Source organism: Cibotium barometz, chromosome 17 (assembly GCF_041138505.1).
Source record: "Cibotium barometz isolate CiBa-2024 chromosome 17, ASM4113850v1, whole genome shotgun sequence".
Taxonomy (NCBI): domain Eukaryota; kingdom Viridiplantae; phylum Streptophyta; class Polypodiopsida; order Cyatheales; family Cibotiaceae; genus Cibotium; species Cibotium barometz.
The window spans coordinates 29,665,146-29,679,393 of NC_141062.1; positions in this window are offsets into that span (position 1 = coordinate 29,665,146).

Below are 14,248 nucleotides of genomic sequence, written 5' to 3' on the forward strand. Positions count from 1 at the left end.
TACACATTATTTCACATACACATTCACATTCATTATTCTACATACATATCCATGTTCGTACGTCCACATCATACATCCAATTTCACATTCATACATACGCATCTACATGCATACATCTATTTTCACATCCTCATTCATACATCCACATTATACATACATCCAATTTCACATTCATACATACGCATCTACATGCATATATCTATTTTCACATCCTCATTCATACATCCACATTCACATACATACATCTACATCCGAATCTACATCCATACATCCATATCCACATCTTCATTCACATTCACATCCATACATCCACATCTACATACATACATCCATTTTCACATCCTCATTCATACATCCACATTCACATACATACATATATCCGTATGTACATCCATACATCCATACTACATCCATTCTCGCCCTAACACATCCCATCAGATACACTCTCTACCTCGTCCCATACACATCTTAACACATCCTAACTCATCTTAACACATTCTATCACATCTCATACACCTCTTATCATATCCTATCACATCTCATACACATCTTATCACATCTTTTCACGTCTCATACACCTCTTATCACATCCTATCACTTCCCATACGCATCTTATCACATCTTATCACATCTCATACACCTCTTATCACATCCTATCACTTCCCATACGCATCTTATCACATATTATCACATCTCATTTAAAAATCAATCTTTTATGCATCTTCCTATGCATAATGCATTTTAAATGAAAATGATACTTTTGAATTAAAATTCCATCTGTTATGCATCTTCCTATGCATAAACTCAATTTAGATGAGAATTGACACTTTTGAATTAAAAATCCATCTTTTATGCATCTTCCTATGCATAAACTCAATTTAGATGAGAATTGACACTTTTCAATTAAAAATCCATCTTTTATGCATCTTCCTATGCATAAATTCAATTTGGATGAGAATAACACTTTTGAATTGAAATTCCATTCTTTTATGCATCTTCCTATGCATAAATTCAATTTAAATGAGAATGACACTTTGAATTTAAAAATCAATCTTTTATGCATCTTCTTATGCATAAATTCAATTTGGTAGGAATTACACTTTTAGAGTAAAAGAATTTCTCTTATGCATCTAAGTTATGCATAAAATACATTTATGATGAAAATCATACTTTTAGTATAAAAAGAATATCTTTTATGCATACCTCAATACATGAAATCCAATATGATAAAAGTAACACTTTTACAATAAAATAATCAACTTTTATGCATACCTCTATGCATGAAATCCAAATATGATAAAAGTCACACTTTTATAATAAAATAATCAACTTTTATGCATACCTCTATGCATGAAATCCAAATATGATAAAAGTCACACTTTTATAATAAAATAATCAACTTTTATGCATACCTCTATGCATGAAATCCAAATAGGATAAAAGTCACACTTTTATAATAAAATAATCAATTTTTATGCATACCTCTATGCATGAAATCCAAATATGATAAAAGTCACACTTTTATAATAAAATAATCAATTTTTATGCATACCTCTATGCATGAAATCCAAATATGATAAAAGTAACATTTTTATAATAAAATAATCAACTTTTATGCATACCTCTATGCATGAAATCCAAATATGATAAAAGTAACACTTTTATAATAAAATAATCAACTTTTATGCATACCTCTATGCATGAAATCCAAATATGATAAAAGAAACACTTTTATAATAAAATAATCAACTTTTATGCATACCTCTATGCATGAAATCCAAATATGATAAAAGAAACACTTTTATATTAAAATAATAATTCTTTCATGCATACCTCTATGCATGAAATCCAAATATGATAAAAGAAACACTTTTATATTAAAATAATAATTCTTTTATGCATACCTCTATGCATGAAATCCAAATATGATAAAAGTAACACTTTTATAATAAAATAATCATCAATTATGCATAATATAAAAATCAATTTCTCCATGATTACAATAAAATTCTTTCAATTAATCTAGGATGATAATTCCTAGAATATGGTAGGAAGTTCTCTTTTCATGCTTTGAATAAAATTATTTTATGTGTAATTTTTATAAAATTTTTTGCCATAGCTCCGCTACTATAACTGATAAATCTCAATTTATTTTGAAGGATAAAGCTTATCATTAAGAAAATGATTAGAATGATCCCTAATTGGATCATTAACCCAATAATGGATTGAATAATTAATATTCATGAAATACATAAACTAAAAGCATAGAAAAAAGCCATTAATTTGACCTCAAGCATAGATTAAGCATAGAAAAAAGCCATTAATTTGACCTCAAGCATAGAAAAAAGCCATTAATTTGACCTCAAGCATAGATTAATTCTTGGATTAAGGAAAAGCTTTATGAAAAGCTTCATTTGGATTGAGAATGGGTCATGAGTATGACCATTTCTAGAGTGAGAGAGAGAAATTACATAAAAACCATTAGAGTTAAGCATAAATAAAAATTTATGTAATTCTTAACTATCATTAATCAATTAACTTCAATAGCACTATTATGTAACTCTTCACTACCATTCATCAATTAACTTCAATAGCATTCAAAAACCATTCCAATTAAGCTTCTCAAGCTTGAGAGGGGTTGAGAAGAGAGAAACATTGAGAAACTATAGAAAATGATCAAAATTCACTAATTACCTTACAAATTGCTTGATTCTTTGTTCACGGTAGAGGTCCCCAAACAATCAATTGGTTAAGTATTTTGATGGAGCCACCAATGGGGATTTAAGTATGTTGATGGAGCCACCAATGGGGATTTAAGAAAGAGGGAGGCTCCAATTTCTTCAATTTGGAGAGAATTTTAGAGAATAGTAGAAATGGAATTATTATACCCAAAATATCTCATATTTTTAATATTGCTCATAGTTTTTTACTAATAAAACTTGTACATTTTCAACTCTTCATCTTATGTGAGCATTTACTCATTTTTGGATACCCAAAATATCTCATATTTTTTATATTACTCATAGTTTCTTACTAATAAACCTTGTACATAGTCAACTCTTCATCTTACGTGAGCATTTACTCATTTTTGGATATCTTCTTTTACAAATTGGATTTATCTCCTCCCTACACATGGATTGATGCTATTGGCCCAAAGGAACCTTAATTGGACCATAATCTAAATTTTTTGAAAATCTAGACCCTTAGGCTAAGGTCCTTTATACCCATTTCCAATTAATTCCAATTGCACATTGGAAAATTCTTTCTGAATCTCTATTTCAGGGGAATTCATTTTAATAAGATGAGATATTTTTCTATCCAAAAATATTCAAAATCTGAATATTCTCTCTCTAGAATATTTTCTCTCTCTATGCCAAAATAGGCAGAGACAAGATCTCTTATATTTCTGAAGAGGGAATTGATTACAGGGGAATATGCTGGACATTTTGAGAGGCTGGGGAGGAATCTTACACCAAAGGTGGTGAAAATGATGTGGTGGCCAACATCGACACCACAGAGGTCTCTCGACAGGGTTCACAACATGTAAACACAAGCACTAGTGTTAATCATTTTTTATTTTTTTTAATGAGAAAGTTAACCATTCTCCCACCACTTGTGTTGATGTGATGATGAAGCTAGCCATGTATCCTCTAGGATCAAATGGATAGGCATGATGCACATCACGGACCCCCACCAAAGCTAACATAATAGTAGATATTGGATTAAGAGAAAAGCTTAAATCTAGGAATAATATCACAAGCCCATCCTTGTAAAACCATAGTGTGAATCTAACACCCAGGGAAGGAAGCACAAAACTCCTAGCCAAAATGTTGAGAAGTACTGGCACACTATGTAGGCCAAAGCCAGGATGTGTTGTAGCTACATCAATATTATGCCACATAAACAAATACTATACATCAAAATCCCAAGTGGCATGTGATACACCGACATATAAATGTCTTGACTCCAAATAACATAGGATTGTGTCGACACAGCCATGGAAGCTAAAGGAAAATAACTCATGGGGTCAACATGCAAGATCAAATGTGAACCAAGTCATCCCATGTAACATCACTCAAAAAATAAAATGCATGATCCACTACATCAATATGTATATGAGCATGATCCATACCATGCACCGTATCCTCTTGTGCACAACCCTCTATATGTGTGATTCTCCAAGATAAAAGCATGATTTGCCGATAGGATCACCATAAGCATTATCATCACACTGAATATTGACAATATGACCACACATGAAAGATAAGTAGAATCATCCACCAAATAAGTAACCATGGAATTACCAAGGTCACTAAGTGTTATGGCTCACCCAAACCCTCGTCACAAAACACATTCAACAAGAAGATTACTTGGCAAACTACAAACTGTCGTGGTGGGGATCTTTCCATTGGTCGAGCTCGTAACCCTTGAGGTCTCTAAGATCCATAACTCCTTGAGAAGCAATTCCACCATGCCTCTCGCGAGAGTTGTCACACCACCGTGTTGCACTACGTGTACTTGTCCCTCCTCTCACTTCACTTCACTCACACACACTCACTAGCATGTATTAGAGAGAGATTAGCAAGAGCAAGACTCTATTGCACAATGAAAGAGTTTTTTGTATTATGAGAGATTTTCACATATATACATGGCCATAAGTGTTCACACTCACTTAAGCTATGGTCGGCCAGGCACTTTAGGCTTATAAGAGGCCTAATGCTATTACAATGACTACTCTCGTAGTATATCTATGAAGTAGATCACTTGGGACTTTATCATAACTTGCTACCACATGATCTTGAAGTAGATCATTATGGGCACCCATCCAAGTTGTGTATTTGGATACCATTACTTCATATCTTGAATTTATGACCTTTTGGTGTATCTACCTTGACTCCTTGATGTAAGATAATGGAAGTAGCTCTTGTTAACCCTAGAAATGGGTTAATATTTCCCCCTTCCTAATGTCGTTTGTGTCCTCGTGTGATCACATTCAAGACCTCTGTGTGGAGAGAATTGACAAGCTTTATTGATGTCTTTTAGTGTTAAGTGATGTTCAATGGTCCTCGTTCCTCTGGAAGGAATAAGAAAGGCTATTTAGTAAATGAAAAGGTTAGTAATTAGCGGGAATTCCTAACGGGGTGGGGATGGTGGGGATTTTTGCGAATGATTACATTTTTATATTTTTGTGAGCATTTTTTATGTGGGTTATATTTTTTGCTCACTTTGTTTTTGTCAATCATAAGCAAAGTTACATGTTATTTGTGTTATTTGAGAAACTAAGAGATGTTATTAATGGAGGATAAGAAAAGGAAAGATCCAAAGGAATGTAGACAAAATCATCAGAATGAGATTATGATTCTCAGTTCCTCATCTGATTCATTGTAGCAACACTTATCTCTTGAATAATTTAGCCTTTGATGATGTCCTTTTTTGTGGTAGGATTCTTGTCAAATGTTATTCCTGCATGCTTCTTCCCATGTGCTTTTTATCTTTTATGTATATTTAAGTACTCTATGAAGTAGATATACATGAAGTACATCAAATGAGTCAAATGGACTCTTATTGAGCTGCGGCTTGTTAAAGTAACCTCTTATTGGTGAGGCATGAAAGAATTAAGACCCAACTTGCGAGGCTAATATAGACATCTTCACTAAGGATTAGAGATTAATGTATTGTGAAGACTTTAGTTTTCATTTGGAGAGGTTTGAAATTTGAAGGAAAATTTTAGGTGATGGGTTGTACCATTGATCAAGCTTTCTTCCACCATGGCCTTCCCATCAGGAGATGTACGTGGAAATGTTTTGATGGTGAGGCCCTAGTGAAAATGTTCTCCAGTGCATGAGTATTAATATGTAATGAACTATTACATTAATTTAGCCAGAAGAATAAGAAGCTATAATCTTAACAAAAATGTATTAGCTCTATTGAATATCTTTGGGAGTTTCTTGTGATATTCTATCATTTTTAGGTATCCCATTTGTGTGGATCCCTTGTGTTTTTGTTTTTTTGTTGTTGTTTGTTTTTTTTGGTTACCACCTTCTTGCGAGCAACAGGTTTTGGCCATAGGCTCCTTTTTTAGAGAATAGGTTTTTATGTCTGCAACGTAGCTTCTATACTCATGCTTCTCATCTAGAGTGGTGCAAAGAACATTGTGAGTTTGTCCTTGATGTGTTCATAAGTCTCTGTTTGCAGACGCAGGAATGATTCTTGAATTTGTGGCTCAATTGTTGTCGAGGCGGTAGTTTTAGCTTCTGGTTGGTTGCCATTGGTGGTGATTATTGAATGCGCAAGCTCTTACATATGTGTTGAATGCACAAGATGGGTTGAGTGGCATGCTTGGTAATGATTTGGAATCCAAGCTTTGGTATTAACTTGGTAGTACGCTTGAGCTTGCAATAATATTTTTGGTACCCACACTTGTTGAGTGGATGGAGTTCTTGGAGGAACTCACATAGGTTTGTGTGGACAACATTGTGGAGTACTTTTATTCTTCCTTGGCCTTGCAATTTTGCATTGAGGAAGAGGTTTTGATTATTGAGGCACCCAAATTGGATTAGCACATTCGTAGTAGCCTTGAGCTACAAGTAGTTGCTTCTCCACCCACATTAAGATACCTTGATTTTGTCTATCATGATTGAGTTTTCTTTTTGGTTGAAGCGAAAGGTTTGGGGCCCTCCTTGATTTTGGTTGGCGTTGAGGCTATGGGTTTGCGAAGTCCTCATAGGTGTTGTTGTGATAATGAGGCTTGAGTCTCTTGTGGAGTCGTTGGCTGTTGATGTTGAGGCTTTTGAGCATGAAGCCTTATCCTTTGGTGAGGTTGGTTAATGAAGAGGCGTTGGCTTCGGGGATTTTCCCTTGAGTTTCTTGTCGGTATGGTATTGTCAACTTTGTGTTGTTGGCCATCATGATGACCCTATTTGTAAGATTCCTCCCCAGCCTTTCAAAATGTCCAGCATCTTCCCCTGTAATCAATCCCTCTTCAGAAATATAAAAGACTTGTTTCTAACTGTTTTGACCTAGAGAGAGAAAATATTTTAGAGAGAGAATATTCAAATTTTTAATATTTTAGGATAGAAAATTATCTCATCTTATTAAAATAAGTTCCCCTGAAACAGAAATTCAAAAAGAACTTTCCAATGTGCAATTCGAATTAATTGGAAATGGGTATAAAGGACCTTAGCCTAAGGGTCTAGATTTTCAGAAATTTTTGGATTATGGTCCAATTAAGGTTCCTATGGGCCAATAGCATCAATCCATGTGTAGGGAGGAGATAAATCCAATTTGTAAAAGAAGATACCCAAAAATGAGTAAATGCTCACATAAGATGAAGAGTTGAAAATGTACAAGGTTTATTAGTAAAAAACTATGAGCAATATTAAAAATATGAGATATTTTGGGTATCCAAAAAGGAGTAAATGCTCACATAAGATGAAGAGTTGAAAATGTACAAGGTTTATTAGTAAAAAAACTATGAGCAATATTAAAATGATTCCATTATGACACATATGTAAGGAAGGGGAATTCTTTAAAGGAGGTGCATATTTCACATAAGATGAAGAGTTGAAAATGTACAAGGTTTATTAGTAAAAAAACTATGAGCAATATTAAAATGATTCCATTATGACACATATGTAAGGAAGGGGAATTCTTTAAAGGAGGTGCATATTTCACATAAGATGAAGAGTTGAAAATGTACAAGGTTTATTAGTAAAAAAACTATGAGCAATATTAAAATGATTCCATTATGACACATATGTAAGGAAGGGGAGTTCTTTAAAGGAGGTGCATATTTCACATGCTTGAATGAGTTTTAAACTCATAAAAATTGAGATATTTCATCTCTCCTCTCTCCTCATTCAAGTCTAGTTCCAAAAAGTTAGCTTAACTGACCTAAAAATGGTCAAATATTGACCAAACTGATTTAGAAAATTCTAGAATCAGTTTGTTTGGTTAGGAGCTCAATTTTTCCTATAAATAGAAGCCTCCCCCTTGTTGAAAAATAGATAGTGTTTATGCATCGTTACTCTACTCCACCTAAGCCAAGAACTGTGAATTCATTTAATAATTCACTAGTTTTTGGAGCTTCCCTCTTTCTTCAATCCCCATTAGTGGCTCCATCAACATACTTAACCAATTGATTGGTTGGGGGCCTCTACCGTGAACAAAGAATCAAGCAATTTGTAAGGTAATTAGTGAATATTGATCTTTTCTATAATTTCTCAATGTTTCTCTCTTCTCAACCCCTCTCAAGCTTGAGAAGCTTAGTTGGTATGGTTTTTTTGAATGCTATTGAAGTGAATTGATGAATGTTAGTGAAGAGTTACATAATTTAATAAATGCTATTGAAGTTAATTTCCATTTATGTTTAAATTCTAATAGTTTTTATGTAATTTCTCTCTCTCACTCAAGAAATGGTCATACTCATGACCCATTCTCAATCCAAATCAAGCTTTTCATAAAGCTTTTCTTTAACCCAAGATTAAGCTATTCTTGAGGCCAAATTAATGGTTTTTTTTTCTATGCTTTTAGTTTATGTATATTGATAATTCAATCCATTATGGATTAATGATCCAATTAGAGATCATTTTAATTATTTCCTTAATGATAAGCTTTATCCCTTAGAAAAATTGAGATTTATCAGTCATAGCAGCGGAGCTATGGCAAAATTTTTATAAAAATTATGCATAAAATAATTTCATTCAAAGCATAAAAAGAGGACTTCCTACCATATTCTAGGAATTATCATCCTAGATTAATTGAAAGATATTCATTGTAATCATAGAGAACTTGATTTTTATATTATGCATAGTTGATTTTCATGCATAGAGCTATGCTTAAAAGATTAAAGTGTTACTTTTATCAAATTTTAATTTTCATGCATAGAAGTATGCATAAAGGATAATTTTTTTTATATTAAAAGTGTTACTTTTATCATTTTTAATTTTCATGCATAGAAGTATGCATAAAAGATAAAGTTTTTATATTAAAAGTGTTACTTTTATCATTTTTAATTTTCATGCATAGAAGTATGCATAAAGAAAAAAATTTTATATCAAAAGTATTACTTTTATCATTTCTAATTTTCATGCATAGAAGTATGCATAAAGGATAATGTTTTTATATCAAAAGTGTTACTTTTATCATTTTTAATTTTCATGCATAAAAGTATGCATAAAGGATAATTTTTTTTATATTAAAAGTGTTACTTTTATCATATTGGATTTCATGCATAGAGGTATGCATAAAAGATGATTATTTTAATGTAAAAGTGTTACTTTTGTCACAATTGAATTTCATGCATAGAGGTATGCATAAAAGTTGATTATTTTATTATAAAAGTGTTACTTTTATCATAATTGGATTTCATGCATGGAGGTATGCATAAAAGATATTCTTTTTATACTAAAAGTGTGATTTTCATCATAAATGGATTTTATGCATAACTTAGATGCATAAGAGAAATTCTTTTATTCTAAAAGTGTAATTCCTACCAAATTGACTTTATGCATAAGAAGATGCATAAAAAAATTGATTTTTAATTCAAAAGTGTCATTCTCATCTAAATTGAATTTATGCATAGGAAGATGCATAAAAGATTGAATTTTTAATTCAAAAGTGTCATTCTCATCTAAATTAAATTTATGCATAGGAAGATGCATAAAAGATTGAATTTTAATTTAAAAGTGTCATTTTCATTTAAAATGAATTTATGCATAGGAAGATGCATAAAAGATTGATTTTTCTTCGGAAGTATTAATCTCCTTAAATGGAATTTATGCATAAGTAAATGTGTAAAGAAATCTTATATCAAATATAAGAATTCTCTTGTATTCTATAAATAGATATGAGATGTGATAGGATGTGATAAGAGGTGTATAAGAGGTGATAAGAGGAGATAAGATGAATTAAGATGTGATAAGATGTGTATGAGATGAGGTAAGAAGTGTATGTGATAGGATAAGATGTATATGGGTTGTGATAGGGCGAGAATGGATGTGATGTAAAAGATTAGTTGTGAAGGCATATGGGGTTATATGAATGGGAATGTGGAAATGGATGTATGTATGTGGATGTGTGGATGTGGAGATGAGAGTGTGGATGTATGAATGTGAAAATGGATGTATGTATGAAGATGTATAATGTGGATGTAGATGTGGATGTATAGATGTGAATGTGGAATGTGGATGTGGATGTGGATGTATAGATGTGAATGTGGAATGTGGATGTGGATGTATGTATGTATGTGGATGTAGATGTGGATGTATGTATGTATGTGGATGTAGATGTGGATGTATAGATGTGAATGGAAATGTGGATGTGGATGTATGTGAATGTGGATGTATGGATGTGATTGTGAATGAAGAGGTGGATGTGGATGTATGGATGTAGATATGGATGTGTATGTATGTATGTGGATGTGTATGTATGAATGAGGATGTGAAAATGGATGTATGTATGTAGATGTGGATGTATGGATGTGATTGTGAATGAAGAGGTGGATGTGAATGTATGGATGTAGATACGGATGTGGATGTATGTATGTGAATGTGGATGTATGAATGAGGATGTGAAAATGGATGTATGCATGTGAATGTGGATGTATGAATATGAATGTGGATGTGTGGATGTGGAAATGGAGGTATGGATGTATGAATGTAGATGTGGATGTATGCATGTAGATGCGTATGTATGAATGTGAAATTGGATGTATGATGTGGATGTACGAACATGGATATGTATGCAGAATAATGAATATGAAGATGTATGTGAGATAATGTAGTCTATATGAGTGAATGGATGAGAACGAGTACACACTGAATGGAATGTGGAATAAGTAATGTGGTCCGAGAGTGGATAATATGGAAAGACAAGAGTTCGTTATAGAAACTGTATTTGTGACTGTTTGTAAATGACTGTTTTATGTCAAGAATGCTGGAGAAGCATTTTGACCGTCTTGAGGATTAAGGTCATGAAGACTGAACTGATAAAGTTGCAACTACTGACGGAGAGTCAATGGAGGACGTCTCGCGTAGCAAGGTCGATCGAGGTCTTGACCAGCCTCGGCTCGATTTAAATGGTGAGCTTCCGGTACGGTGGATGAGGGACCAAGGAAGCGGCCTATGAGTGAAGCGCTAGGTCACCTGCGACGAAGGATCCTAGAAAGTGCTGACCATACGGTGCTCGGGCTCTGGGTTGCCGAAGATACCCACACGTGCGTCGTGGAAGATATTGGAACAAGGAGTAAGAGTTGTTTTCTGAAACCGGGCATGGATCTGGTTGATTGACCTTGCTGGTCCTCAACAGATGAGTCCATGGCTCTTTTATATGGATCCGTGGGTTGATCTTGCTGATCTTCCACGGAGATTCCATTCTATTATATGAATATATTGCCGGTTACTATGAGCTAGGAACTATGGAAAAGGCCCCTGAGAGAACAGGTGGTGAGCGTTCTGGTTGCTAATGATGCCATAAGTACACCGATGAAAGAATGACTGGAAATAAGGATTCAACCAGAGACTTTGAGGATTGTCATCAGTGACATAATGGTTTTATTAAAGGATTGTTTTAAAGCTAGTTGATGCTAAGAAAAAGGCAATTTCATATTGGGTGTGTAAGTGGTATGACTAGTTTTATGTTTGCATGAACTTCCGGCTAGGGGGCCTTGGAACTCTTTTCCTTGGTACCCGGGACAAAACCTAACCAAATTCCAAATTGGATCCTATCACTACAGTGGTTGGGCGGTTGGCTTACCCATGGGATCGGATGGGGTTAGGCTGGACTGATGGATCCGTAAATCGAGATTTTAATTTCTGTTATTACGATAGATAAAGTAAATCCCGGATAGTAATTGTTCTATGGATAGGAATCAACGGCTGTGCCTCTTGATGGGGAAAAAAGCGTTGATCCCAATGATCCAAGTGCAAGTTTCTTCCTTGATCTGACCGAGTATCTTTATAGGTACAGTCGGATCAGCGTGATCGGTAATGATCTTGACTACGTTAGAGTACAAAGTTATTTGGTGGAATCGCCCGTGCTTTTCGGGTAAAGGGAGTTTTTCCGGTTTCGATTTTGGACAAACCGACGGATTAGTCTCTTGTCCGGATATCCGTGGGCGAGGCCCCGAGTGTGAGACCCCTACCCGCACACGATGTGCTACTTCCGCTGCTAGTACCCCGAATCTGTTGCGTGGTGGAGTATGGGATCTCACAGTTGGTATCAGAGCGGTTTTGAAAGCTAATAAAGATAAATAAATTCTTATCTGAAATTGGTAATAAGAATTCAGAAACAGCATTTTCATAATGTATTTTCATTCCGTAAGCTTCTTTAATGAAGAAATTTTAATCAAAGAAATTGTTTTTATAGATGGAAGTTCCACATTTATCTGGTATTCCCGACCTCACCCAGTCTCAAGATATGATTGCATTTGCCTTCGAGCATCTCATCTCTTCCGCTTCAACTCAAACAAGCCGAGCAAGACTCGCACGCCATTTCGCGGATTTATATTTTCCTACCCCAGCGGAGAGAATACAACATAAGTGGTTTGCAGGGCAATATGTCCACGCCCATTGCAACCACCATACAATGCTGTGGCAGAATCTCTCATTGACTATGATCCTATTAAAGCTGAAAATGGTGCGTGGTGTCATTCTATATCATTCGACGCCTCGAAATTTCAGACTTTCATGTCGAATCTATAGACTCCTTAGTCGATTTATCCCTAAGGAGAAAATAATAGCACCCTTCGCAGTTAGAGAACTTATGTAACAGGAAATGACTATGGTCCAGTACGGTCCTCTTATGTCTTCTGAAGAGATTTTGAATTTTGGAGCCGAGCCACTCTATGTAATTATTGCAACTTGTATATAAATATACAAATGTTTTTTTTACGGACGATCGGATAAAGAAAAATCTATTTATCAGACTTAAGTCATAGATCTCCAATAAGATCAACTGAGGAGCAAATTATGTCAAAAGTTTATCAAGATGCACAAAAAGGTTGTAATTGTTTGATATAATTCATACAAATTGTTAATTCAAATTGAAATTCGTAAATTAGTAATTGGGTCTTCAATTGGAAGTACCACAATTGTATGGAACCCTGACTTGCTTGAGACCTAGACATGATGGTATTTACCTTATAGTTTCGAGTATCATGACTATCCATATATACCGAGGGTATAACTGCAGCTCTTTACCGACAGTATATATGAGTAAATCTAAGACTTGAAATTATAAGCGTTAATGCTATCCAGATGCTGATTTTGAATGTGGTTGATATGATTTTTAATTCTGTTTGGGAACTGATGAATTGATTTGGATTCTGATTGAAAAATGATGATCCTTGAAAATGGGTTGAAATGTAATAAGCTGAGCGAAACCACAATGTGGATGATTGGGACGAGTCCCTGTAATGATAAATGATGAAAATGATTCAGCAAATCACTATGAGATTAGTGGATTGTGTTGTCAAATTGCTACTGTTAATACTTGAGACGGTAGATCAAGTTAAGGGATGACAAATTGAGAACTTGCTTAACTTAAATTCCGTAGAGGAATGTTCAGAAGGAAATTTTCGGTCTAATGGACCATTATCGTGTTAAAGATATGAATGATATGATCTGAATGAATTGTTATTTAATGATGAATTCTATATAAGGGATATTTATCCCCATATTCTGTTGGGTTGACCGGAATATAAGGAACCCCAGAATAAATTGGATCTTAAGCAAAAAAGTTGTCCTCTACTTGCGAGATGAGGACATCTTGCACCTTTTAAGTGGGGTAGAATGTAAGATTCCTCCCCCAGCCTTAGAGGTATACAGGAGTAAGAATCTCCCTTTCTGATCTTATAATTATTCTCTCTCTAAAATAAAAGAAAGATTCTGTTTAAAAAAGGAAGAACCTTTTTCCTGAATACTTCTCAAGAGTCCCACCTGTTTTAAGGATTCAGAACAACGAGTTCAGAAGTGAGAATCGATGTTTTGGATATCAAGGTTTTGGTCTCGAGTACGGCCCAAAAGAAGTTCTTTATCTCTTGGCAAGTATAAGAAGTTATCTCCCAGATATTGTGGACCAAAGAAAGTAGGTGATTTAGCTTACGAACTTCTTTTATCTCCTCATCTCAAAGTTTTGAATGTCTTCTATAGAAAAATGTGCCAAACCCAAATCATGGAAAGACGGTAAAACTTCAGTGGCAAGTTACCGTTGGCTTCTAAGTTACGCTAGCTCCTTCCTTTATATAAGT